The sequence below is a fragment of the Watersipora subatra genome, chromosome 11 (genome assembly GCF_963576615.1).
Source record: "Watersipora subatra chromosome 11, tzWatSuba1.1, whole genome shotgun sequence".
NCBI classification, from domain to species: domain Eukaryota; kingdom Metazoa; phylum Bryozoa; class Gymnolaemata; order Cheilostomatida; family Watersiporidae; genus Watersipora; species Watersipora subatra.
In genome coordinates, this window is record NC_088718.1 from 12900620 (window position 1) to 12927148 (window position 26529).

The 26529-nt window shown below is 39.7% G+C and overlaps 20 non-coding genes across 20 annotated transcripts; 10 read left to right on the forward strand and 10 right to left on the reverse strand.

Annotated features, from left to right (window-relative positions):
* Positions 1 to 1188: 1188 nt before the first annotated feature.
* Positions 1189 to 1307, reverse strand: LOC137409458 (5S ribosomal RNA). Its single transcript, XR_010980676.1, has one exon. It is a non-coding gene; the product is annotated as a 5S ribosomal RNA (ribosomal RNA).
* Positions 1308 to 1441: 134 nt separating this feature from the next.
* LOC137408997 (5S ribosomal RNA) lies at positions 1442 to 1560 on the forward strand. Its single transcript, XR_010980245.1, has one exon. It is a non-coding gene; the product is annotated as a 5S ribosomal RNA (ribosomal RNA).
* Positions 1561 to 3677: 2117 nt separating this feature from the next.
* LOC137409459 (5S ribosomal RNA) lies at positions 3678 to 3796 on the reverse strand. Its single transcript, XR_010980677.1, has one exon. It is a non-coding gene; the product is annotated as a 5S ribosomal RNA (ribosomal RNA).
* A 134-nt stretch (positions 3797 to 3930) lies between these two features.
* LOC137408998 (5S ribosomal RNA) lies at positions 3931 to 4049 on the forward strand. Its single transcript, XR_010980246.1, has one exon. It is a non-coding gene; the product is annotated as a 5S ribosomal RNA (ribosomal RNA).
* A 2135-nt stretch (positions 4050 to 6184) lies between these two features.
* LOC137409460 (5S ribosomal RNA) lies at positions 6185 to 6303 on the reverse strand. The gene has a single exon (XR_010980678.1). It is a non-coding gene; the product is annotated as a 5S ribosomal RNA (ribosomal RNA).
* Positions 6304 to 6437: 134 nt separating this feature from the next.
* Positions 6438 to 6556, forward strand: LOC137408999 (5S ribosomal RNA). The gene has a single exon (XR_010980247.1). It is a non-coding gene; the product is annotated as a 5S ribosomal RNA (ribosomal RNA).
* A 2135-nt stretch (positions 6557 to 8691) lies between these two features.
* LOC137409461 (5S ribosomal RNA) lies at positions 8692 to 8810 on the reverse strand. Its single transcript, XR_010980679.1, has one exon. It is a non-coding gene; the product is annotated as a 5S ribosomal RNA (ribosomal RNA).
* Positions 8811 to 8944: 134 nt separating this feature from the next.
* On the forward strand, positions 8945 to 9063 carry LOC137409000 (5S ribosomal RNA). The gene has a single exon (XR_010980248.1). It is a non-coding gene; the product is annotated as a 5S ribosomal RNA (ribosomal RNA).
* Positions 9064 to 11422: 2359 nt separating this feature from the next.
* LOC137409463 (5S ribosomal RNA) lies at positions 11423 to 11541 on the reverse strand. Its single transcript, XR_010980681.1, has one exon. It is a non-coding gene; the product is annotated as a 5S ribosomal RNA (ribosomal RNA).
* Positions 11542 to 11675: 134 nt separating this feature from the next.
* LOC137409001 (5S ribosomal RNA) lies at positions 11676 to 11794 on the forward strand. The gene has a single exon (XR_010980249.1). It is a non-coding gene; the product is annotated as a 5S ribosomal RNA (ribosomal RNA).
* A 2252-nt stretch (positions 11795 to 14046) lies between these two features.
* LOC137409464 (5S ribosomal RNA) lies at positions 14047 to 14165 on the reverse strand. The gene has a single exon (XR_010980682.1). It is a non-coding gene; the product is annotated as a 5S ribosomal RNA (ribosomal RNA).
* Positions 14166 to 14299: 134 nt separating this feature from the next.
* Positions 14300 to 14418, forward strand: LOC137409003 (5S ribosomal RNA). The gene has a single exon (XR_010980250.1). It is a non-coding gene; the product is annotated as a 5S ribosomal RNA (ribosomal RNA).
* Positions 14419 to 16553: 2135 nt separating this feature from the next.
* Positions 16554 to 16672, reverse strand: LOC137409465 (5S ribosomal RNA). The gene has a single exon (XR_010980683.1). It is a non-coding gene; the product is annotated as a 5S ribosomal RNA (ribosomal RNA).
* Positions 16673 to 16806: 134 nt separating this feature from the next.
* LOC137409005 (5S ribosomal RNA) lies at positions 16807 to 16925 on the forward strand. The gene has a single exon (XR_010980252.1). It is a non-coding gene; the product is annotated as a 5S ribosomal RNA (ribosomal RNA).
* Positions 16926 to 19177: 2252 nt separating this feature from the next.
* Positions 19178 to 19296, reverse strand: LOC137409466 (5S ribosomal RNA). The gene has a single exon (XR_010980684.1). It is a non-coding gene; the product is annotated as a 5S ribosomal RNA (ribosomal RNA).
* A 134-nt stretch (positions 19297 to 19430) lies between these two features.
* Positions 19431 to 19549, forward strand: LOC137409006 (5S ribosomal RNA). The gene has a single exon (XR_010980253.1). It is a non-coding gene; the product is annotated as a 5S ribosomal RNA (ribosomal RNA).
* Positions 19550 to 21684: 2135 nt separating this feature from the next.
* On the reverse strand, positions 21685 to 21803 carry LOC137409467 (5S ribosomal RNA). Its single transcript, XR_010980685.1, has one exon. It is a non-coding gene; the product is annotated as a 5S ribosomal RNA (ribosomal RNA).
* Positions 21804 to 21937: 134 nt separating this feature from the next.
* Positions 21938 to 22056, forward strand: LOC137409007 (5S ribosomal RNA). Its single transcript, XR_010980254.1, has one exon. It is a non-coding gene; the product is annotated as a 5S ribosomal RNA (ribosomal RNA).
* Positions 22057 to 24308: 2252 nt separating this feature from the next.
* Positions 24309 to 24427, reverse strand: LOC137409468 (5S ribosomal RNA). The gene has a single exon (XR_010980686.1). It is a non-coding gene; the product is annotated as a 5S ribosomal RNA (ribosomal RNA).
* A 134-nt stretch (positions 24428 to 24561) lies between these two features.
* LOC137409008 (5S ribosomal RNA) lies at positions 24562 to 24680 on the forward strand. Its single transcript, XR_010980255.1, has one exon. It is a non-coding gene; the product is annotated as a 5S ribosomal RNA (ribosomal RNA).
* The last annotated feature ends 1849 nt before the right edge of the window (positions 24681 to 26529 follow it).

The window sequence follows — 26529 nt, forward strand, 5'->3', positions numbered from 1 at the left end:
TCGTGTGTACTCTCATACTTCGACGGCGTGGTTGTTCGCGCTCGATAATATTCGACTCGTTCACTCATTGGCTAAACGCATAGCGTTCAAGATCTCGCCGATTCGTACGAAGGTTGCAGGCTCGTTACCGCCGCTTCACGCGCTTTAGATTATTTCGTCAGCATTTTGAAAACTACGGTAAATATTTTCCTTTTAAATAATTATAATCGCGTGGAAATGACCTTACGCGAAAGTAGGCTTTTCGCTAGAGATAGTTCCGCAAAGATAAAAACTGATGGAGCAACCTTAGCTACGCGCTGGCCCGCGCTCATCACCGAACTTAGTTGCCGTCGTAACGTAGATTCCACGTTCCGGTTTGTAATTCGTTTCGAAACTTTTTGACACAATTTACCTTTTAGACTTTTACGCATCCGCGAGTACGGTTTTGTTTCATCACGATCGAAGACGATCGCTCGAGTTTACATTACGAGAATGCGTATTTTGCGGCGAAAGGCCGAGTCGAGTTTCGTTTAGTTATTTATTTTAGCTTTTAGGTAAACTCGTAACGCCGACATACGAGTTGCGCAATTAAAAGGAAATCTTAACGCGAGTTTCTTGAGCTATTACGCCGCGCGAAATGAAAACGAATCGAAATTATATCCTCTTTAAAATACACGGGTAGCAGCGGCGCATGGCTGGTGAAGATGAGGAGATTGAAGCTAGCCGGATAGCATCAAGTACTAATAATATTCATATTATCCAGTTTCGGCTAAAACCTTTGAATGGAAATGATTTTTTATTTTATATCAAAAGATAGAGCGAATTAAAAGACTTTTAAATGGAAATGATTTTTTATTTTATATCAAAAGATAGAGCGAATTAAAAGACTTTTAAATGGAAATGATTTTTTATTTTATATCAAGAGATAGAGCGAATTAAGAGACTTTTAAATGGAAATGATTTTTTGTTTTAAATCAAGAGATAGAGCGAATTAAAAGACTTTTAAATGGAAATGATTTTTTATTTTACATCAAGAGATAGAGCGAATTAAAAGACTTTCAAGCGGAAATGATTTTTTATTTTACATCAAGAGATAGAGCGAATTAAAAGACTTTCGAGCGGAAATGATTTTTTATTCTATATCAAGAGATAGAGTGAATTAAAGAAGCTTGAAAATTCTAAATTAGTATAATTTTGATAAAAACTAAAGGTCTACAGCACCCGGTATTCCCAGGCGGTCACCCATCCAAGTACTAACCGGGCTCGACGTTGCTTAGCTTCAGTGATCGGACGAGAACTGGCGTTTTCAACGTGATATGGCCGTAGACATTTAGTAAGCTTCAACAGACGCTAATGAGAAACGTGGCAATAATCAGCGAACGCCCATTGGACAATATAGTCACGGCTTGGTGAGCATTATTATAACTCTGCGTTAATAGCGTGTCTCGAAGAGCGCATCAGTGTCTACGGCCATATCACGTTGAAAACGCCAGTTCTCGTCCGATCACTGAAGCTAAGCAACGTCGAGCCCGGTTAGTACTTGGATGGGTGACCGCCTGGGAATACCGGGTGCTGTAGACTTTTTATTTATTTTTACATCTTGCTATCTTCATCGCGATCTTCGCGCTATCTTCATCTACATGTACATGAACATGTACTACGTATGCGTTATATATATATACATATACTATGTACTACGTACGTGTAGTGTGTAACAGTATATATAACTTTGCTGCTGCATTTCCGCGTCAAAACCCTTCTGGCAAGCGTGATCAATTAAAGCGCGACACTTTTTGTAGTCGAAGGATGTACTCTACTCGTGTATAACGAAAACTGTTGCAGCGTCCGATCTCAACATAAAAATAACATATTCTCACTTTTAATCCGAAGAAATCTCTTTTAAAGGAAGTTTGTTACTTTTTCTCGACATAAAGTGACGCGCTATCGTAGATCTTATTAGTTTACCGGCTATCTAATGTCTACGCGTGTAAAGACAGGTGAGTAGTAAGCGCCGTTCTTTGGCTTGTTCTTCTCATCTACGAGTTCGAAAGAAAACAGCCCTACATAGAAAGCTTTTACTTACGCGAACAGGTGTGTTAAAAAGATGTTCACGTCGAACCAAATAAAGCGATGCTTTAGAAATGGTGTAATAGCCTCCAAACGAGTACGCTCGCGTTCGACCGCCGCGCGAGTAGCTTCAACTCCTAACGAAACAATCGTAGTACGTCTACTATATACACGTGTAAATTAGGATTCGTTTGCTCTCTCAACATCTGAAAGAGCGGTTAATCGCGCTGCAACGAAACATTCATGCGTACCATGTAAACTAGGATTCGTTCGCTCTCTCAATATTTGAAAGAGCGGTCAATCGCGCTGCCGGTTATTCGTCCAGCTCGCTCATTAGCTATGAAAAGCTATCGAGTTACTTCGAACGCATAGCTTAAAACTTTGCCATTGCGTAACGAATATTCCCGGCTCAAACGAATCGTTGATATTGTGCAAATTAGGAGTCGTGTGTACTCTCATACTTCGACGGCGTGGTTGTTCGCGCTCGATAATATTCGACTCGTTCACTCATTGGCTAAACGCATAGCGTTCAAGATCTCGCCGATTCGTACGAAGGTTGCAGGCTCGTTACCGCCGCTTCACGCGCTTTAGATTATTTCGTCAGCATTTTGAAAACTACGGTAAATATTTTCCTTTTAAATAATTATAATCGCGTGGAAATGACCTTACGCGAAAGTAGGCTTTTCGCTAGAGATAATTCCGCAAAGATAAAAACTGATGGAGCAACCTTAGCTACGCGCTGGCCCGCGCTCATTACCGAACTTAGTTGCCGTCGTAACGTAGATTCCACGTTCCGGTTTGTAATTCGTTTCGAAACTTTTTGACACAATTTACCTTTTAGACTTTTACGCATCCGCGAGTACGGTTTTGTTTCATCACGATCGAAGACGATCGCTCGAGTTTACATTACGAGAATGCGTATTTTGCGGCGAAAGGCCGAGTCGAGTTTCGTTTAGTTATTTATTTTAGCTTTTAGGTAAACTCGTAACGCCGACATACGAGTTGCGCAATTAAAAGGAAATCTTAACGCGAGTTTCTTGAGCTATTACGCCGCGCAAAATGAAAACGAATCGAAATTATATCCTCTTTAAAATACACGGGTAGCAGCGGCGCATGGCTGGTGAAGATGAGGAGATTGAAGCTAGCCGGATAGCATCAAGTACTAATAATATTCATATTATCCAGTTTCGGCTAAAACCTTTGAATGGAAATGATTTTTTATTTTATATCAAAAGATAGAGCGAATTAAAAGACTTTTAAATGGAAATGATTTTTTATTTTATATCAAAAGATAGAGCGAATTAAAAGACTTTTAAATGGAAATGATTTTTTATTTTATATCAAGAGATAGAGCGAATTAAGAGACTTTTAAATGGAAATGATTTTTTGTTTTAAATCAAGAGATAGAGCGAATTAAAAGACTTTTAAATGGAAATGATTTTTTATTTTACATCAAGAGATAGAGCGAATTAAAAGACTTTCAAGCGGAAATGATTTTTTATTTTACATCAAGAGATAGAGCGAATTAAAAGACTTTCAAGCGGAAATGATTTTTTATTCTATATCAAGAGATAGAGTGAATTAAAGAAGCTTGAAAATTCTAAATTAGTATAATTTTGATAAAAACTAAAGGTCTACAGCACCCGGTATTCCCAGGCGGTCACCCATCCAAGTACTAACCGGGCTCGACGTTGCTTAGCTTCAGTGATCGGACGAGAACTGGCGTTTTCAACGTGATATGGCCGTAGACATTTAGTAAGCTTCAACAGACGCTAATGAGAAACGTGGCAATAATCAGCGAACGCCCATTGGACAATATAGTCACGGCTTGGTGAGCATTATTATAACTCTGCGTTAATAGCGTGTCTCGAAGAGCGCATCAGTGTCTACGGCCATATCACGTTGAAAACGCCAGTTCTCGTCCGATCACTGAAGCTAAGCAACGTCGAGCCCGGTTAGTACTTGGATGGGTGACCGCCTGGGAATACCGGGTGCTGTAGACTTTTTATTTATTTTTACATCTTGCTATCTTCATCGCGATCTTCGCGCTATCTTCATCTACATGTACATGTACATGTTCATGTACATGAACATGTACTACGTATGCGTTATATATATATACATATACTATGTACTACGTACGTGTAGTGTGTAACAGTATATATAACTTTGCTGCTGCATTTCCGCGTCAAAACCCTTCTGGCAAGCGTGATCAATTAAAGCGCGACACTTTTTGTAGTCGAAGGATGTACTCTACTCGTGTATAACGAAAACTGTTGCAGCGTCCGATCTCAACATAAAAATAACATATTCTCACTTTTAATCCGAAGAAATCTCTTTTAAAGGAAGTTTGTTACTTTTTCTCGACATAAAGTGACGCGCTATCGTAGATCTTATTAGTTTACCGGCTATCTAATGTCTACGCGTGTAAAGACAGGTGAGTAGTAAGCGCCGTTCTTTGGCTTGTTCTTCTCATCTACGAGTTCGAAAGAAAACAGCCCTACATAGAAAGCTTTTACTTACGCGAACAGGTGTGTTAAAAAGATGTTCACGTCGAACCAAATAAAGCGATGCTTTAGAAATGGTGTAATAGCCTCCAAACGAGTACGCTCGCGTTCGACCGCCGCGCGAGTAGCTTCAACTCCTAACGAAACAATCGTAGTACGTCTACTATATACACGTGTAAATTAGGATTCGTTTGCTCTCTCAACATCTGAAAGAGCGGTTAATCGCGCTGCAACGAAACATTCATGCGTACCATGTAAACTAGGATTCGTTCGCTCTCTCAATATTTGAAAGAGCGGTCAATCGCGCTGCCGGTTATTCGTCCAGCTCGCTCATTAGCTATGAAAAGCTATCGAGTTACTTCGAACGCATAGCTTAAAACTTTGCCATTGCGTAACGAATATTCCCGGCTCAAACGAATCGTTGATATTGTGCAAATTAGGAGTCGTGTGTACTCTCATACTTCGACGGCGTGGTTGTTCGCGCTCGATAATATTCGACTCGTTCACTCATTGGCTAAACGCATAGCGTTCAAGATCTCGCCGATTCGTACGAAGGTTGCAGGCTCGTTACCGCCGCTTCACGCGCTTTAGATTATTTCGTCAGCATTTTGAAAACTACGGTAAATATTTTCCTTTTAAATAATTATAATCGCGTGGAAATGACCTTACGCGAAAGTAGGCTTTTCGCTAGAGATAGTTCCGCAAAGATAAAAACTGATGGAGCAACCTTAGCTACGCGCTGGCCCGCGCTCATCACCGAACTTAGTTGCCGTCGTAACGTAGATTCCACGTTCCGGTTTGTAATTCGTTTCGAAACTTTTTGACACAATTTACCTTTTAGACTTTTACGCATCCGCGAGTACGGTTTTGTTTCATCACGATCGAAGACGATCGCTCGAGTTTACATTACGAGAATGCGTATTTTGCGGCGAAAGGCCGAGTCGAGTTTCGTTTAGTTATTTATTTTAGCTTTTAGGTAAACTCGTAACGCCGACATACGAGTTGCGCAATTAAAAGGAAATCTTAACGCGAGTTTCTTGAGCTATTACGCCGCGCGAAATGAAAACGAATCGAAATTATATCCTCTTTAAAATACACGGGTAGCAGCGGCGCATGGCTGGTGAAGATGAGGAGATTGAAGCTAGCCGGATAGCATCAAGTACTAATAATATTCATATTATCCAGTTTCGGCTAAAACCTTTGAATGGAAATGATTTTTTATTTTATATCAAAAGATAGAGCGAATTAAAAGACTTTTAAATGGAAATGATTTTTTATTTTATATCAAAAGATAGAGCGAATTAAAAGACTTTTAAATGGAAATGATTTTTTATTTTATATCAAGAGATAGAGCGAATTAAGAGACTTTTAAATGGAAATGATTTTTTGTTTTAAATCAAGAGATAGAGCGAATTAAAAGACTTTTAAATGGAAATGATTTTTTATTTTACATCAAGAGATAGAGCGAATTAAAAGACTTTCAAGCGGAAATGATTTTTTATTTTACATCAAGAGATAGAGCGAATTAAAAGACTTTCGAGCGGAAATGATTTTTTATTCTATATCAAGAGATAGAGTGAATTAAAGAAGCTTGAAAATTCTAAATTAGTATAATTTTGATAAAAACTAAAGGTCTACAGCACCCGGTATTCCCAGGCGGTCACCCATCCAAGTACTAACCGGGCTCGACGTTGCTTAGCTTCAGTGATCGGACGAGAACTGGCGTTTTCAACGTGATATGGCCGTAGACATTTAGTAAGCTTCAACAGACGCTAATGAGAAACGTGGCAATAATCAGCGAACGCCCATTGGACAATATAGTCACGGCTTGGTGAGCATTATTATAACTCTGCGTTAATAGCGTGTCTCGAAGAGCGCATCAGTGTCTACGGCCATATCACGTTGAAAACGCCAGTTCTCGTCCGATCACTGAAGCTAAGCAACGTCGAGCCCGGTTAGTACTTGGATGGGTGACCGCCTGGGAATACCGGGTGCTGTAGACTTTTTATTTATTTTTACATCTTGCTATCTTCATCGCGATCTTCGCGCTATCTTCATCTACATGTACATGTACATGTTCATGTACATGAACATGTACTACGTATGCGTTATATATATATACATATACTATGTACTACGTACGTGTAGTGTGTAACAGTATATATAACTTTGCTGCTGCATTTCCGCGTCAAAACCCTTCTGGCAAGCGTGATCAATTAAAGCGCGACACTTTTTGTAGTCGAAGGATGTACTCTACTCGTGTATAACGAAAACTGTTGCAGCGTCCGATCTCAACATAAAAATAACATATTCTCACTTTTAATCCGAAGAAATCTCTTTTAAAGGAAGTTTGTTACTTTTTCTCGACATAAAGTGACGCGCTATCGTAGATCTTATTAGTTTACCGGCTATCTAATGTCTACGCGTGTAAAGACAGGTGAGTAGTAAGCGCCGTTCTTTGGCTTGTTCTTCTCATCTACGAGTTCGAAAGAAAACAGCCCTACATAGAAAGCTTTTACTTACGCGAACAGGTGTGTTAAAAAGATGTTCACGTCGAACCAAATAAAGCGATGCTTTAGAAATGGTGTAATAGCCTCCAAACGAGTACGCTCGCGTTCGACCGCCGCGCGAGTAGCTTCAACTCCTAACGAAACAATCGTAGTACGTCTACTATATACACGTGTAAATTAGGATTCGTTTGCTCTCTCAACATCTGAAAGAGCGGTTAATCGCGCTGCAACGAAACATTCATGCGTACCATGTAAACTAGGATTCGTTCGCTCTCTCAATATTTGAAAGAGCGGTCAATCGCGCTGCCGGTTATTCGTCCAGCTCGCTCATTAGCTATGAAAAGCTATCGAGTTACTTCGAACGCATAGCTTAAAACTTTGCCATTGCGTAACGAATATTCCCGGCTCAAACGAATCGTTGATATTGTGCAAATTAGGAGTCGTGTGTACTCTCATACTTCGACGGCGTGGTTGTTCGCGCTCGATAATATTCGACTCGTTCACTCATTGGCTAAACGCATAGCGTTCAAGATCTCGCCGATTCGTACGAAGGTTGCAGGCTCGTTACCGCCGCTTCACGCGCTTTAGATTATTTCGTCAGCATTTTGAAAACTACGGTAAATATTTTCCTTTTAAATAATTATAATCGCGTGGAAATGACCTTACGCGAAAGTAGGCTTTTCGCTAGAGATAATTCCGCAAAGATAAAAACTGATGGAGCAACCTTAGCTACGCGCTGGCCCGCGCTCATTACCGAACTTAGTTGCCGTCGTAACGTAGATTCCACGTTCCGGTTTGTAATTCGTTTCGAAACTTTTTGACACAATTTACCTTTTAGACTTTTACGCATCCGCGAGTACGGTTTTGTTTCATCACGATCGAAGACGATCGCTCGAGTTTACATTACGAGAATGCGTATTTTGCGGCGAAAGGCCGAGTCGAGTTTCGTTTAGTTATTTATTTTAGCTTTTAGGTAAACTCGTAACGCCGACATACGAGTTGCGCAATTAAAAGGAAATCTTAACGCGAGTTTCTTGAGCTATTACGCCGCGCAAAATGAAAACGAATCGAAATTATATCCTCTTTAAAATACACGGGTAGCAGCGGCGCATGGCTGGTGAAGATGAGGAGATTGAAGCTAGCCGGATAGCATCAAGTACTAATAATATTCATATTATCCAGTTTCGGCTAAAACCTTTGAATGGAAATGATTTTTTATTTTATATCAAAAGATAGAGCGAATTAAAAGACTTTTAAATGGAAATGATTTTTTATTTTATATCAAAAGATAGAGCGAATTAAAAGACTTTTAAATGGAAATGATTTTTTATTTTATATCAAGAGATAGAGCGAATTAAGAGACTTTTAAATGGAAATGATTTTTTGTTTTAAATCAAGAGATAGAGCGAATTAAAAGACTTTTAAATGGAAATGATTTTTTATTTTACAACAAGAGATAGAGCGAATTAAAAGACTTTCAAGCGGAAATGATTTTTTATTTTACATCAAGAGATAGAGCGAATTAAAAGACTTTTAAATGGAAATGATTTTTTATTTTATATCAAGAGATAGAGCGAATTAAAGAAGCTTGAAAATTCTAAATTAGTATAATTTTGATAAAAACTAAAGGTCTACAGCACCCGGTATTCCCAGGCGGTCACCCATCCAAGTACTAACCGGGCTCGACGTTGCTTAGCTTCAGTGATCGGACGAGAACTGGCGTTTTCAACGTGATATGGCCGTAGACATTTAGTAAGCTTCAACAGACGCTAATGAGAAACGTGGCAATAATCAGCGAACGCCCATTGGACAATATAGTCACGGCTTGGTGAGCATTATTATAACTCTGCGTTAATAGCGTGTCTCGAAGAGCGCATCAGTGTCTACGGCCATATCACGTTGAAAACGCCAGTTCTCGTCCGATCACTGAAGCTAAGCAACGTCGAGCCCGGTTAGTACTTGGATGGGTGACCGCCTGGGAATACCGGGTGCTGTAGACTTTTTATTTATTTTTACATCTTGCTATCTTCATCGCGATCTTCGCGCTATCTTCATCTACATGTACATGTACATGTTCATGTACATGAACATGTACTACGTATGCGTTATATATATATACATATACTATGTACTACGTACGTGTAGTGTGTAACAGTATATATAACTTTGCTGCTGCATTTCCGCGTCAAAACCCTTCTGGCAAGCGTGATCAATTAAAGCGCGACACTTTTTGTAGTCGAAGGATGTACTCTACTCGTGTATAACGAAAACTGTTGCAGCGTCCGATCTCAACATAAAAATAACATATTCTCACTTTTAATCCGAAGAAATCTCTTTTAAAGGAAGTTTGTTACTTTTTCTCGACATAAAGTGACGCGCTATCGTAGATCTTATTAGTTTACCGGCTATCTAATGTCTACGCGTGTAAAGACAGGTGAGTAGTAAGCGCCGTTCTTTGGCTTGTTCTTCTCATCTACGAGTTCGAAAGAAAACAGCCCTACATAGAAAGCTTTTACTTACGCGAACAGGTGTGTTAAAAAGATGTTCACGTCGAACCAAATAAAGCGATGCTTTAGAAATGGTGTAATAGCCTCCAAACGAGTACGCTCGCGTTCGACCGCCGCGCGAGTAGCTTCAACTCCTAACGAAACAATCGTAGTACGTCTACTATATACACGTGTAAATTAGGATTCGTTTGCTCTCTCAACATCTGAAAGAGCGGTTAATCGCGCTGCAACGAAACATTCATGCGTACCATGTAAACTAGGATTCGTTCGCTCTCTCAATATTTGAAAGAGCGGTCAATCGCGCTGCCGGTTATTCGTCCAGCTCGCTCATTAGCTATGAAAAGCTATCGAGTTACTTCGAACGCATAGCTTAAAACTTTGCCATTGCGTAACGAATATTCCCGGCTCAAACGAATCGTTGATATTGTGCAAATTAGGAGTCGTGTGTACTCTCATACTTCGACGGCGTGGTTGTTCGCGCTCGATAATATTCGACTCGTTCACTCATTGGCTAAACGCATAGCGTTCAAGATCTCGCCGATTCGTACGAAGGTTGCAGGCTCGTTACCGCCGCTTCACGCGCTTTAGATTATTTCGTCAGCATTTTGAAAACTACGGTAAATATTTTCCTTTTAAATAATTATAATCGCGTGGAAATGACCTTACGCGAAAGTAGGCTTTTCGCTAGAGATAATTCCGCAAAGATAAAAACTGATGGAGCAACCTTAGCTACGCGCTGGCCCGCGCTCATTACCGAACTTAGTTGCCGTCGTAACGTAGATTCCACGTTCCGGTTTGTAATTCGTTTCGAAACTTTTTGACACAATTTACCTTTTAGACTTTTACGCATCCGCGAGTACGGTTTTGTTTCATCACGATCGAAGACGATCGCTCGAGTTTACATTACGAGAATGCGTATTTTGCGGCGAAAGGCCGAGTCGAGTTTCGTTTAGTTATTTATTTTAGCTTTTAGGTAAACTCGTAACGCCGACATACGAGTTGCGCAATTAAAAGGAAATCTTAACGCGAGTTTCTTGAGCTATTACGCCGCGCAAAATGAAAACGAATCGAAATTATATCCTCTTTAAAATACACGGGTAGCAGCGGCGCATGGCTGGTGAAGATGAGGAGATTGAAGCTAGCCGGATAGCATCAAGTACTAATAATATTCATATTATCCAGTTTCGGCTAAAACCTTTGAATGGAAATGATTTTTTATTTTATATCAAAAGATAGAGCGAATTAAAAGACTTTTAAATGGAAATGATTTTTTATTTTATATCAAAAGATAGAGCGAATTAAAAGACTTTTAAATGGAAATGATTTTTTATTTTATATCAAGAGATAGAGCGAATTAAGAGACTTTTAAATGGAAATGATTTTTTGTTTTAAATCAAGAGATAGAGCGAATTAAAAGACTTTTAAATGGAAATGATTTTTTATTTTACAACAAGAGATAGAGCGAATTAAAAGACTTTCAAGCGGAAATGATTTTTTATTTTACATCAAGAGATAGAGCGAATTAAAAGACTTTTAAATGGAAATGATTTTTTATTTTATATCAAGAGATAGAGCGAATTAAGAGACTTTTAAATGGAAATGATTTTTTGTTTTAAATCAAGAGATAGAGCGAATTAAAAGACTTTTAAATGGAAATGATTTTTTATTTTACATCAAGAGATAGAGCGAATTAAAAGACTTTCAAGCGGAAATGATTTTTTATTTTACATCAAGAGATAGAGCGAATTAAAAGACTTTCAAGCGGAAATGATTTTTTATTCTATATCAAGAGATAGAGTGAATTAAAGAAGCTTGAAAATTCTAAATTAGTATAATTTTGATAAAAACTAAAGGTCTACAGCACCCGGTATTCCCAGGCGGTCACCCATCCAAGTACTAACCGGGCTCGACGTTGCTTAGCTTCAGTGATCGGACGAGAACTGGCGTTTTCAACGTGATATGGCCGTAGACATTTAGTAAGCTTCAACAGACGCTAATGAGAAACGTGGCAATAATCAGCGAACGCCCATTGGACAATATAGTCACGGCTTGGTGAGCATTATTATAACTCTGCGTTAATAGCGTGTCTCGAAGAGCGCATCAGTGTCTACGGCCATATCACGTTGAAAACGCCAGTTCTCGTCCGATCACTGAAGCTAAGCAACGTCGAGCCCGGTTAGTACTTGGATGGGTGACCGCCTGGGAATACCGGGTGCTGTAGACTTTTTATTTATTTTTACATCTTGCTATCTTCATCGCGATCTTCGCGCTATCTTCATCTACATGTACATGTACATGTACATGAACATGTACATGTACATGTTCATGTACATGAACATGTACTACGTATGCGTTATATATATATACATATACTATGTACTACGTACGTGTAGTGTGTAACAGTATATATAACTTTGCTGCTGCATTTCCGCGTCAAAACCCTTCTGGCAAGCGTGATCAATTAAAGCGCGACACTTTTTGTAGTCGAAGGATGTACTCTACTCGTGTATAACGAAAACTGTTGCAGCGTCCGATCTCAACATAAAAATAACATATTCTCACTTTTAATCCGAAGAAATCTCTTTTAAAGGAAGTTTGTTACTTTTTCTCGACATAAAGTGACGCGCTATCGTAGATCTTATTAGTTTACCGGCTATCTAATGTCTACGCGTGTAAAGACAGGTGAGTAGTAAGCGCCGTTCTTTGGCTTGTTCTTCTCATCTACGAGTTCGAAAGAAAACAGCCCTACATAGAAAGCTTTTACTTACGCGAACAGGTGTGTTAAAAAGATGTTCACGTCGAACCAAATAAAGCGATGCTTTAGAAATGGTGTAATAGCCTCCAAACGAGTACGCTCGCGTTCGACCGCCGCGCGAGTAGCTTCAACTCCTAACGAAACAATCGTAGTACGTCTACTATATACACGTGTAAATTAGGATTCGTTTGCTCTCTCAACATCTGAAAGAGCGGTTAATCGCGCTGCAACGAAACATTCATGCGTACCATGTAAACTAGGATTCGTTCGATGAAAAGCTATCGAGTTACTAGGAAGTAACTCGATAGCTTTTCATAGCTAATGAGCGAGCTGGACGAATAACCGGCAGCGCGATTGACCGCTCTCTCTCAATATTTGAAAGAGCGGTCAATCGCGCTGCCGGTTATTCGTCCAGCTCGCTCATTAGCTATGAAAAGCTATCGAGTTACTTCGAACGCATAGCTTAAAACTTTGCCATTGCGTAACGAATATTCCCGGCTCAAACGAATCGTTGATATTGTGCAAATTAGGAGTCGTGTGTACTCTCATACTTCGACGGCGTGGTTGTTCGCGCTCGATAATATTCGACTCGTTCACTCATTGGCTAAACGCATAGCGTTCAAGATCTCGCCGATTCGTACGAAGGTTGCAGGCTCGTTACCGCCGCTTCACGCGCTTTAGATTATTTCGTCAGCATTTTGAAAACTACGGTAAATATTTTCCTTTTAAATAATTATAATCGCGTGGAAATGACCTTACGCGAAAGTAGGCTTTTCGCTAGAGATAGTTCCGCAAAGATAAAAACTGATGGAGCAACCTTAGCTACGCGCTGGCCCGCGCTCATCACCGAACTTAGTTGCCGTCGTAACGTAGATTCCACGTTCCGGTTTGTAATTCGTTTCGAAACTTTTTGACACAATTTACCTTTTAGACTTTTACGCATCCGCGAGTACGGTTTTGTTTCATCACGATCGAAGACGATCGCTCGAGTTTACATTACGAGAATGCGTATTTTGCGGCGAAAGGCCGAGTCGAGTTTCGTTTAGTTATTTATTTTAGCTTTTAGGTAAACTCGTAACGCCGACATACGAGTTGCGCAATTAAAAGGAAATCTTAACGCGAGTTTCTTGAGCTATTACGCCGCGCGAAATGAAAACGAATCGAAATTATATCCTCTTTAAAATACACGGGTAGCAGCGGCGCATGGCTGGTGAAGATGAGGAGATTGAAGCTAGCCGGATAGCATCAAGTACTAATAATATTCATATTATCCAGTTTCGGCTAAAACCTTTGAATGGAAATGATTTTTTATTTTATATCAAAAGATAGAGCGAATTAAAAGACTTTTAAATGGAAATGATTTTTTATTTTATATCAAAAGATAGAGCGAATTAAAAGACTTTTAAATGGAAATGATTTTTTATTTTATATCAAGAGATAGAGCGAATTAAGAGACTTTTAAATGGAAATGATTTTTTGTTTTAAATCAAGAGATAGAGCGAATTAAAAGACTTTTAAATGGAAATGATTTTTTATTTTACATCAAGAGATAGAGCGAATTAAAAGACTTTCAAGCGGAAATGATTTTTTATTTTACATCAAGAGATAGAGCGAATTAAAAGACTTTCGAGCGGAAATGATTTTTTATTCTATATCAAGAGATAGAGTGAATTAAAGAAGCTTGAAAATTCTAAATTAGTATAATTTTGATAAAAACTAAAGGTCTACAGCACCCGGTATTCCCAGGCGGTCACCCATCCAAGTACTAACCGGGCTCGACGTTGCTTAGCTTCAGTGATCGGACGAGAACTGGCGTTTTCAACGTGATATGGCCGTAGACATTTAGTAAGCTTCAACAGACGCTAATGAGAAACGTGGCAATAATCAGCGAACGCCCATTGGACAATATAGTCACGGCTTGGTGAGCATTATTATAACTCTGCGTTAATAGCGTGTCTCGAAGAGCGCATCAGTGTCTACGGCCATATCACGTTGAAAACGCCAGTTCTCGTCCGATCACTGAAGCTAAGCAACGTCGAGCCCGGTTAGTACTTGGATGGGTGACCGCCTGGGAATACCGGGTGCTGTAGACTTTTTATTTATTTTTACATCTTGCTATCTTCATCGCGATCTTCGCGCTATCTTCATCTACATGTACATGTACATGTTCATGTACATGAACATGTACTACGTATGCGTTATATATATATACATATACTATGTACTACGTACGTGTAGTGTGTAACAGTATATATAACTTTGCTGCTGCATTTCCGCGTCAAAACCCTTCTGGCAAGCGTGATCAATTAAAGCGCGACACTTTTTGTAGTCGAAGGATGTACTCTACTCGTGTATAACGAAAACTGTTGCAGCGTCCGATCTCAACATAAAAATAACATATTCTCACTTTTAATCCGAAGAAATCTCTTTTAAAGGAAGTTTGTTACTTTTTCTCGACATAAAGTGACGCGCTATCGTAGATCTTATTAGTTTACCGGCTATCTAATGTCTACGCGTGTAAAGACAGGTGAGTAGTAAGCGCCGTTCTTTGGCTTGTTCTTCTCATCTACGAGTTCGAAAGAAAACAGCCCTACATAGAAAGCTTTTACTTACGCGAACAGGTGTGTTAAAAAGATGTTCACGTCGAACCAAATAAAGCGATGCTTTAGAAATGGTGTAATAGCCTCCAAACGAGTACGCTCGCGTTCGACCGCCGCGCGAGTAGCTTCAACTCCTAACGAAACAATCGTAGTACGTCTACTATATACACGTGTAAATTAGGATTCGTTTGCTCTCTCAACATCTGAAAGAGCGGTTAATCGCGCTGCAACGAAACATTCATGCGTACCATGTAAACTAGGATTCGTTCGCTCTCTCAATATTTGAAAGAGCGGTCAATCGCGCTGCCGGTTATTCGTCCAGCTCGCTCATTAGCTATGAAAAGCTATCGAGTTACTTCGAACGCATAGCTTAAAACTTTGCCATTGCGTAACGAATATTCCCGGCTCAAACGAATCGTTGATATTGTGCAAATTAGGAGTCGTGTGTACTCTCATACTTCGACGGCGTGGTTGTTCGCGCTCGATAATATTCGACTCGTTCACTCATTGGCTAAACGCATAGCGTTCAAGATCTCGCCGATTCGTACGAAGGTTGCAGGCTCGTTACCGCCGCTTCACGCGCTTTAGATTATTTCGTCAGCATTTTGAAAACTACGGTAAATATTTTCCTTTTAAATAATTATAATCGCGTGGAAATGACCTTACGCGAAAGTAGGCTTTTCGCTAGAGATAATTCCGCAAAGATAAAAACTGATGGAGCAACCTTAGCTACGCGCTGGCCCGCGCTCATTACCGAACTTAGTTGCCGTCGTAACGTAGATTCCACGTTCCGGTTTGTAATTCGTTTCGAAACTTTTTGACACAATTTACCTTTTAGACTTTTACGCATCCGCGAGTACGGTTTTGTTTCATCACGATCGAAGACGATCGCTCGAGTTTACATTACGAGAATGCGTATTTTGCGGCGAAAGGCCGAGTCGAGTTTCGTTTAGTTATTTATTTTAGCTTTTAGGTAAACTCGTAACGCCGACATACGAGTTGCGCAATTAAAAGGAAATCTTAACGCGAGTTTCTTGAGCTATTACGCCGCGCAAAATGAAAACGAATCGAAATTATATCCTCTTTAAAATACACGGGTAGCAGCGGCGCATGGCTGGTGAAGATGAGGAGATTGAAGCTAGCCGGATAGCATCAAGTACTAATAATATTCATATTATCCAGTTTCGGCTAAAACCTTTGAATGGAAATGATTTTTTATTTTATATCAAAAGATAGAGCGAATTAAAAGACTTTTAAATGGAAATGATTTTTTATTTTATATCAAAAGATAGAGCGAATTAAAAGACTTTTAAATGGAAATGATTTTTTATTTTATATCAAGAGATAGAGCGAATTAAGAGACTTTTAAATGGAAATGATTTTTTATTTTATATCAAGAGATAGAGCGAATTAAAAGACTTTTAAATGGAAATGATTTTTTATTTTACATCAAGAGATAGAGCGAATTAAAAGACTTTCAAGCGGAAATGATTTTTTATTTTACATCAAGAGATAGAGCGAATTAAAAGACTTTCAAGCGGAAATGATTTTTTATTCTATATCAAGAGATAGAGTGAATTAAAGAAGCTTGAAAATTCTAAATTAGTATAATTTTGATAAAAACTAAAGGTCTACAGCACCCGGTATTCCCAGGCGGTCACCCATCCAAGTACTAACCGGGCTCGACGTTGCTTAGCTTCAGTGATCGGACGAGAACTGGCGTTTTCAACGTGATATGGCCGTAGACATTTAGTAAGCTTCAACAGACGCTAATGAGAAACGTGGCAATAATCAGCGAACGCCCATTGGACAATATAGTCACGGCTTGGTGAGCATTATTATAACTCTGCGTTAATAGCGTGTCTCGAAGAGCGCATCAGTGTCTACGGCCATATCACGTTGAAAACGCCAGTTCTCGTCCGATCACTGAAGCTAAGCAACGTCGAGCCCGGTTAGTACTTGGATGGGTGACCGCCTGGGAATACCGGGTGCTGTAGACTTTTTATTTATTTTTACATCTTGCTATCTTCATCGCGATCTTCGCGCTATCTTCATCTACATGTACATGTACATGTACATGAACATGTACATGTACATGTTCATGTACATGAACATGTACTACGTATGCGTTATATATATATACATATACTATGTACTACGTACGTGTAGTGTGTAACAGTATATATAACTTTGCTGCTGCATTTCCGCGTCAAAACCCTTCTGGCAAGCGTGATCAATTAAAGCGCGACACTTTTTGTAGTCGAAGGATGTACTCTACTCGTGTATAACGAAAACTGTTGCAGCGTCCGATCTCAACATAAAAATAACATATTCTCACTTTTAATCCGAAGAAATCTCTTTTAAAGGAAGTTTGTTACTTTTTCTCGACATAAAGTGACGCGCTATCGTAGATCTTATTAGTTTACCGGCTATCTAATGTCTACGCGTGTAAAGACAGGTGAGTAGTAAGCGCCGTTCTTTGGCTTGTTCTTCTCATCTACGAGTTCGAAAGAAAACAGCCCTACATAGAAAGCTTTTACTTACGCGAACAGGTGTGTTAAAAAGATGTTCACGTCGAACCAAATAAAGCGATGCTTTAGAAATGGTGTAATAGCCTCCAAACGAGTACGCTCGCGTTCGACCGCCGCGCGAGTAGCTTCAACTCCTAACGAAACAATCGTAGTACGTCTACTATATACACGTGTAAATTAGGATTCGTTTGCTCTCTCAACATCTGAAAGAGCGGTTAATCGCGCTGCAACGAAACATTCATGCGTACCATGTAAACTAGGATTCGTTCGATGAAAAGCTATCGAGTTACTAGGAAGTAACTCGATAGCTTTTCATAGCTAATGAGCGAGCTGGACGAATAACCGGCAGCGCGATTGACCGCTCTCTCTCAATATTTGAAAGAGCGGTCAATCGCGCTGCCGGTTATTCGTCCAGCTCGCTCATTAGCTATGAAAAGCTATCGAGTTACTTCGAACGCATAGCTTAAAACTTTGCCATTGCGTAACGAATATTCCCGGCTCAAACGAATCGTTGATATTGTGCAAATTAGGAGTCGTGTGTACTCTCATACTTCGACGGCGTGGTTGTTCGCGCTCGATAATATTCGACTCGTTCACTCATTGGCTAAACGCATAGCGTTCAAGATCTCGCCGATTCGTACGAAGGTTGCAGGCTCGTTACCGCCGCTTCACGCGCTTTAGATTATTTCGTCAGCATTTTGAAAACTACGGTAAATATTTTCCTTTTAAATAATTATAATCGCGTGGAAATGACCTTACGCGAAAGTAGGCTTTTCGCTAGAGATAGTTCCGCAAAGATAAAAACTGATGGAGCAACCTTAGCTACGCGCTGGCCCGCGCTCATCACCGAACTTAGTTGCCGTCGTAACGTAGATTCCACGTTCCGGTTTGTAATTCGTTTCGAAACTTTTTGACACAATTTACCTTTTAGACTTTTACGCATCCGCGAGTACGGTTTTGTTTCATCACGATCGAAGACGATCGCTCGAGTTTACATTACGAGAATGCGTATTTTGCGGCGAAAGGCCGAGTCGAGTTTCGTTTAGTTATTTATTTTAGCTTTTAGGTAAACTCGTAACGCCGACATACGAGTTGCGCAATTAAAAGGAAATCTTAACGCGAGTTTCTTGAGCTATTACGCCGCGCGAAATGAAAACGAATCGAAATTATATCCTCTTTAAAATACACGGGTAGCAGCGGCGCATGGCTGGTGAAGATGAGGAGATTGAAGCTAGCCGGATAGCATCAAGTACTAATAATATTCATATTATCCAGTTTCGGCTAAAACCTTTGAATGGAAATGATTTTTTATTTTATATCAAAAGATAGAGCGAATTAAAAGACTTTTAAATGGAAATGATTTTTTATTTTATATCAAAAGATAGAGCGAATTAAAAGACTTTTAAATGGAAATGATTTTTTATTTTATATCAAGAGATAGAGCGAATTAAGAGACTTTTAAATGGAAATGATTTTTTGTTTTAAATCAAGAGATAGAGCGAATTAAAAGACTTTTAAATGGAAATGATTTTTTATTTTACATCAAGAGATAGAGCGAATTAAAAGACTTTCAAGCGGAAATGATTTTTTATTTTACATCAAGAGATAGAGCGAATTAAAAGACTTTCGAGCGGAAATGATTTTTTATTCTATATCAAGAGATAGAGTGAATTAAAGAAGCTTGAAAATTCTAAATTAGTATAATTTTGATAAAAACTAAAGGTCTACAGCACCCGGTATTCCCAGGCGGTCACCCATCCAAGTACTAACCGGGCTCGACGTTGCTTAGCTTCAGTGATCGGACGAGAACTGGCGTTTTCAACGTGATATGGCCGTAGACATTTAGTAAGCTTCAACAGACGCTAATGAGAAACGTGGCAATAATCAGCGAACGCCCATTGGACAATATAGTCACGGCTTGGTGAGCATTATTATAACTCTGCGTTAATAGCGTGTCTCGAAGAGCGCATCAGTGTCTACGGCCATATCACGTTGAAAACGCCAGTTCTCGTCCGATCACTGAAGCTAAGCAACGTCGAGCCCGGTTAGTACTTGGATGGGTGACCGCCTGGGAATACCGGGTGCTGTAGACTTTTTATTTATTTTTACATCTTGCTATCTTCATCGCGATCTTCGCGCTATCTTCATCTACATGTACATGTACATGTTCATGTACATGAACATGTACTACGTATGCGTTATATATATATACATATACTATGTACTACGTACGTGTAGTGTGTAACAGTATATATAACTTTGCTGCTGCATTTCCGCGTCAAAACCCTTCTGGCAAGCGTGATCAATTAAAGCGCGACACTTTTTGTAGTCGAAGGATGTACTCTACTCGTGTATAACGAAAACTGTTGCAGCGTCCGATCTCAACATAAAAATAACATATTCTCACTTTTAATCCGAAGAAATCTCTTTTAAAGGAAGTTTGTTACTTTTTCTCGACATAAAGTGACGCGCTATCGTAGATCTTATTAGTTTACCGGCTATCTAATGTCTACGCGTGTAAAGACAGGTGAGTAGTAAGCGCCGTTCTTTGGCTTGTTCTTCTCATCTACGAGTTCGAAAGAAAACAGCCCTACATAGAAAGCTTTTACTTACGCGAACAGGTGTGTTAAAAAGATGTTCACGTCGAACCAAATAAAGCGATGCTTTAGAAATGGTGTAATAGCCTCCAAACGAGTACGCTCGCGTTCGACCGCCGCGCGAGTAGCTTCAACTCCTAACGAAACAATCGTAGTACGTCTACTATATACACGTGTAAATTAGGATTCGTTTGCTCTCTCAACATCTGAAAGAGCGGTTAATCGCGCTGCAACGAAACATTCATGCGTACCATGTAAACTAGGATTCGTTCGCTCTCTCAATATTTGAAAGAGCGGTCAATCGCGCTGCCGGTTATTCGTCCAGCTCGCTCATTAGCTATGAAAAGCTATCGAGTTACTTCGAACGCATAGCTTAAAACTTTGCCATTGCGTAACGAATATTCCCGGCTCAAACGAATCGTTGATATTGTGCAAATTAGGAGTCGTGTGTACTCTCATACTTCGACGGCGTGGTTGTTCGCGCTCGATAATATTCGACTCGTTCACTCATTGGCTAAACGCATAGCGTTCAAGATCTCGCCGATTCGTACGAAGGTTGCAGGCTCGTTACCGCCGCTTCACGCGCTTTAGATTATTTCGTCAGCATTTTGAAAACTACGGTAAATATTTTCCTTTTAAATAATTATAATCGCGTGGAAATGACCTTACGCGAAAGTAGGCTTTTCGCTAGAGATAATTCCGCAAAGATAAAAACTGATGGAGCAACCTTAGCTACGCGCTGGCCCGCGCTCATTACCGAACTTAGTTGCCGTCGTAACGTAGATTCCACGTTCCGGTTTGTAATTCGTTTCGAAACTTTTTGACACAATTTACCTTTTAGACTTTTACGCATCCGCGAGTACGGTTTTGTTTCATCACGATCGAAGACGATCGCTCGAGTTTACATTACGAGAATGCGTATTTTGCGGCGAAAGGCCGAGTCGAGTTTCGTTTAGTTATTTATTTTAGCTTTTAGGTAAACTCGTAACGCCGACATACGAGTTGCGCAATTAAAAGGAAATCTTAACGCGAGTTTCTTGAGCTATTACGCCGCGCAAAATGAAAACGAATCGAAATTATATCCTCTTTAAAATACACGGGTAGCAGCGGCGCATGGCTGGTGAAGATGAGGAGATTGAAGCTAGCCGGATAGCATCAAGTACTAATAATATTCATATTATCCAGTTTCGGCTAAAACCTTTGAATGGAAATGATTTTTTATTTTATATCAAAAGATAGAGCGAATTAAAAGACTTTTAAATGGAAATGATTTTTTATTTTATATCAAAAGATAGAGCGAATTAAAAGACTTTTAAATGGAAATGATTTTTTATTTTATATCAAGAGATAGAGCGAATTAAGAGACTTTTAAATGGAAATGATTTTTTGTTTTAAATCAAGAGATAGAGCGAATTAAAAGACTTTTAAATGGAAATGATTTTTTATTTTACAACAAGAGATAGAGCGAATTAAAAGACTTTCAAGCGGAAATGATTTTTTATTTTACATCAAGAGATAGAGCGAATTAAAAGACTTTTAAATGGAAATGATTTTTTATTTTATATCAAGAGATAGAGCGAATTAAAGAAGCTTGAAAATTCTAAATTAGTATAATTTTGATAAAAACTAAAGGTCTACAGCACCCGGTATTCCCAGGCGGTCACCCATCCAAGTACTAACCGGGCTCGACGTTGCTTAGCTTCAGTGATCGGACGAGAACTGGCGTTTTCAACGTGATATGGCCGTAGACATTTAGTAAGCTTCAACAGACGCTAATGAGAAACGTGGCAATAATCAGCGAACGCCCATTGGACAATATAGTCACGGCTTGGTGAGCATTATTATAACTCTGCGTTAATAGCGTGTCTCGAAGAGCGCATCAGTGTCTACGGCCATATCACGTTGAAAACGCCAGTTCTCGTCCGATCACTGAAGCTAAGCAACGTCGAGCCCGGTTAGTACTTGGATGGGTGACCGCCTGGGAATACCGGGTGCTGTAGACTTTTTATTTATTTTTACATCTTGCTATCTTCATCGCGATCTTCGCGCTATCTTCATCTACATGTACATGTACATGTACATGAACATGTACATGTACATGTTCATGTACATGAACATGTACTACGTATGCGTTATATATATATACATATACTATGTACTACGTACGTGTAGTGTGTAACAGTATATATAACTTTGCTGCTGCATTTCCGCGTCAAAACCCTTCTGGCAAGCGTGATCAATTAAAGCGCGACACTTTTTGTAGTCGAAGGATGTACTCTACTCGTGTATAACGAAAACTGTTGCAGCGTCCGATCTCAACATAAAAATAACATATTCTCACTTTTAATCCGAAGAAATCTCTTTTAAAGGAAGTTTGTTACTTTTTCTCGACATAAAGTGACGCGCTATCGTAGATCTTATTAGTTTACCGGCTATCTAATGTCTACGCGTGTAAAGACAGGTGAGTAGTAAGCGCCGTTCTTTGGCTTGTTCTTCTCATCTACGAGTTCGAAAGAAAACAGCCCTACATAGAAAGCTTTTACTTACGCGAACAGGTGTGTTAAAAAGATGTTCACGTCGAACCAAATAAAGCGATGCTTTAGAAATGGTGTAATAGCCTCCAAACGAGTACGCTCGCGTTCGACCGCCGCGCGAGTAGCTTCAACTCCTAACGAAACAATCGTAGTACGTCTACTATATACACGTGTAAATTAGGATTCGTTTGCTCTCTCAACATCTGAAAGAGCGGTTAATCGCGCTGCAACGAAACATTCATGCGTACCATGTAAACTAGGATTCGTTCGATGAAAAGCTATCGAGTTACTAGGAAGTAACTCGATAGCTTTTCATAGCTAATGAGCGAGCTGGACGAATAACCGGCAGCGCGATTGACCGCTCTCTCTCAATATTTGAAAGAGCGGTCAATCGCGCTGCCGGTTATTCGTCCAGCTCGCTCATTAGCTATGAAAAGCTATCGAGTTACTTCGAACGCATAGCTTAAAACTTTGCCATTGCGTAACGAATATTCCCGGCTCAAACGAATCGTTGATATTGTGCAAATTAGGAGTCGTGTGTACTCTCATACTTCGACGGCGTGGTTGTTCGCGCTCGATAATATTCGACTCGTTCACTCATTGGCTAAACGCATAGCGTTCAAGATCTCGCCGATTCGTACGAAGGTTGCAGGCTCGTTACCGCCGCTTCACGCGCTTTAGATTATTTCGTCAGCATTTTGAAAACTACGGTAAATATTTTCCTTTTAAATAATTATAATCGCGTGGAAATGACCTTACGCGAAAGTAGGCTTTTCGCTAGAGATAGTTCCGCAAAGATAAAAACTGATGGAGCAACCTTAGCTACGCGCTGGCCCGCGCTCATCACCGAACTTAGTTGCCGTCGTAACGTAGATTCCACGTTCCGGTTTGTAATTCGTTTCGAAACTTTTTGACACAATTTACCTTTTAGACTTTTACGCATCCGCGAGTACGGTTTTGTTTCATCACGATCGAAGACGATCGCTCGAGTTTACATTACGAGAATGCGTATTTTGCGGCGAAAGGCCGAGTCGAGTTTCGTTTAGTTATTTATTTTAGCTTTTAGGTAAACTCGTAACGCCGACATACGAGTTGCGCAATTAAAAGGAAATCTTAACGCGAGTTTCTTGAGCTATTACGCCGCGCGAAATGAAAACGAATCGAAATTATATCCTCTTTAAAATACACGGGTAGCAGCGGCGCATGGCTGGTGAAGATGAGGAGATTGAAGCTAGCCGGATAGCATCAAGTACTAATAATATTCATATTATCCAGTTTCGGCTAAAACCTTTGAATGGAAATGATTTTTTATTTTATATCAAAAGATAGAGCGAATTAAAAGACTTTTAAATGGAAATGATTTTTTATTTTATATCAAAAGATAGAGCGAATTAAAAGACTTTTAAATGGAAATGATTTTTTATTTTATATCAAGAGATAGAGCGAATTAAGAGACTTTTAAATGGAAATGATTTTTTGTTTTAAATCAAGAGATAGAGCGAATTAAAAGACTTTTAAATGGAAATGATTTTTTATTTTACATCAAGAGATAGAGCGAATTAAAAGACTTTCAAGCGGAAATGATTTTTTATTTTACATCAAGAGATAGAGCGAATTAAAAGACTTTCGAGCGGAAATGATTTTTTATTCTATATCAAGAGATAGAGTGAATTAAAGAAGCTTGAAAATTCTAAATTAGTATAATTTTGATAAAAACTAAAGGTCTACAGCACCCGGTATTCCCAGGCGGTCACCCATCCAAGTACTAACCGGGCTCGACGTTGCTTAGCTTCAGTGATCGGACGAGAACTGGCGTTTTCAACGTGATATGGCCGTAGACATTTAGTAAGCTTCAACAGACGCTAATGAGAAACGTGGCAATAATCAGCGAACGCCCATTGGACAATATAGTCACGGCTTGGTGAGCATTATTATAACTCTGCGTTAATAGCGTGTCTCGAAGAGCGCATCAGTGTCTACGGCCATATCACGTTGAAAACGCCAGTTCTCGTCCGATCACTGAAGCTAAGCAACGTCGAGCCCGGTTAGTACTTGGATGGGTGACCGCCTGGGAATACCGGGTGCTGTAGACTTTTTATTTATTTTTACATCTTGCTATCTTCATCGCGATCTTCGCGCTATCTTCATCTACATGTACATGTACATGTTCATGTACATGAACATGTACTACGTATGCGTTATATATATATACATATACTATGTACTACGTACGTGTAGTGTGTAACAGTATATATAACTTTGCTGCTGCATTTCCGCGTCAAAACCCTTCTGGCAAGCGTGATCAATTAAAGCGCGACACTTTTTGTAGTCGAAGGATGTACTCTACTCGTGTATAACGAAAACTGTTGCAGCGTCCGATCTCAACATAAAAATAACATATTCTCACTTTTAATCCGAAGAAATCTCTTTTAAAGGAAGTTTGTTACTTTTTCTCGACATAAAGTGACGCGCTATCGTAGATCTTATTAGTTTACCGGCTATCTAATGTCTACGCGTGTAAAGACAGGTGAGTAGTAAGCGCCGTTCTTTGGCTTGTTCTTCTCATCTACGAGTTCGAAAGAAAACAGCCCTACATAGAAAGCTTTTACTTACGCGAACAGGTGTGTTAAAAAGATGTTCACGTCGAACCAAATAAAGCGATGCTTTAGAAATGGTGTAATAGCCTCCAAACGAGTACGCTCGCGTTCGACCGCCGCGCGAGTAGCTTCAACTCCTAACGAAACAATCGTAGTACGTCTACTATATACACGTGTAAATTAGGATTCGTTTGCTCTCTCAACATCTGAAAGAGCGGTTAATCGCGCTGCAACGAAACATTCATGCGTACCATGTAAACTAGGATTCGTTCGCTCTCTCAATATTTGAAAGAGCGGTCAATCGCGCTGCCGGTTATTCGTCCAGCTCGCTCATTAGCTATGAAAAGCTATCGAGTTACTTCGAACGCATAGCTTAAAACTTTGCCATTGCGTAACGAATATTCCCGGCTCAAACGAATCGTTGATATTGTGCAAATTAGGAGTCGTGTGTACTCTCATACTTCGACGGCGTGGTTGTTCGCGCTCGATAATATTCGACTCGTTCACTCATTGGCTAAACGCATAGCGTTCAAGATCTCGCCGATTCGTACGAAGGTTGCAGGCTCGTTACCGCCGCTTCACGCGCTTTAGATTATTTCGTCAGCATTTTGAAAACTACGGTAAATATTTTCCTTTTAAATAATTATAATCGCGTGGAAATGACCTTACGCGAAAGTAGGCTTTTCGCTAGAGATAATTCCGCAAAGATAAAAACTGATGGAGCAACCTTAGCTACGCGCTGGCCCGCGCTCATTACCGAACTTAGTTGCCGTCGTAACGTAGATTCCACGTTCCGGTTTGTAATTCGTTTCGAAACTTTTTGACACAATTTACCTTTTAGACTTTTACGCATCCGCGAGTACGGTTTTGTTTCATCACGATCGAAGACGATCGCTCGAGTTTACATTACGAGAATGCGTATTTTGCGGCGAAAGGCCGAGTCGAGTTTCGTTTAGTTATTTATTTTAGCTTTTAGGTAAACTCGTAACGCCGACATACGAGTTGCGCAATTAAAAGGAAATCTTAACGCGAGTTTCTTGAGCTATTACGCCGCGCAAAATGAAAACGAATCGAAATTATATCCTCTTTAAAATACACGGGTAGCAGCGGCGCATGGCTGGTGAAGATGAGGAGATTGAAGCTAGCCGGATAGCATCAAGTACTAATAATATTCATATTATCCAGTTTCGGCTAAAACCTTTGAATGGAAATGATTTTTTATTTTATATCAAAAGATAGAGCGAATTAAAAGACTTTTAAATGGAAATGATTTTTTATTTTATATCAAAAGATAGAGCGAATTAAAAGACTTTTAAATGGAAATGATTTTTTATTTTATATCAAG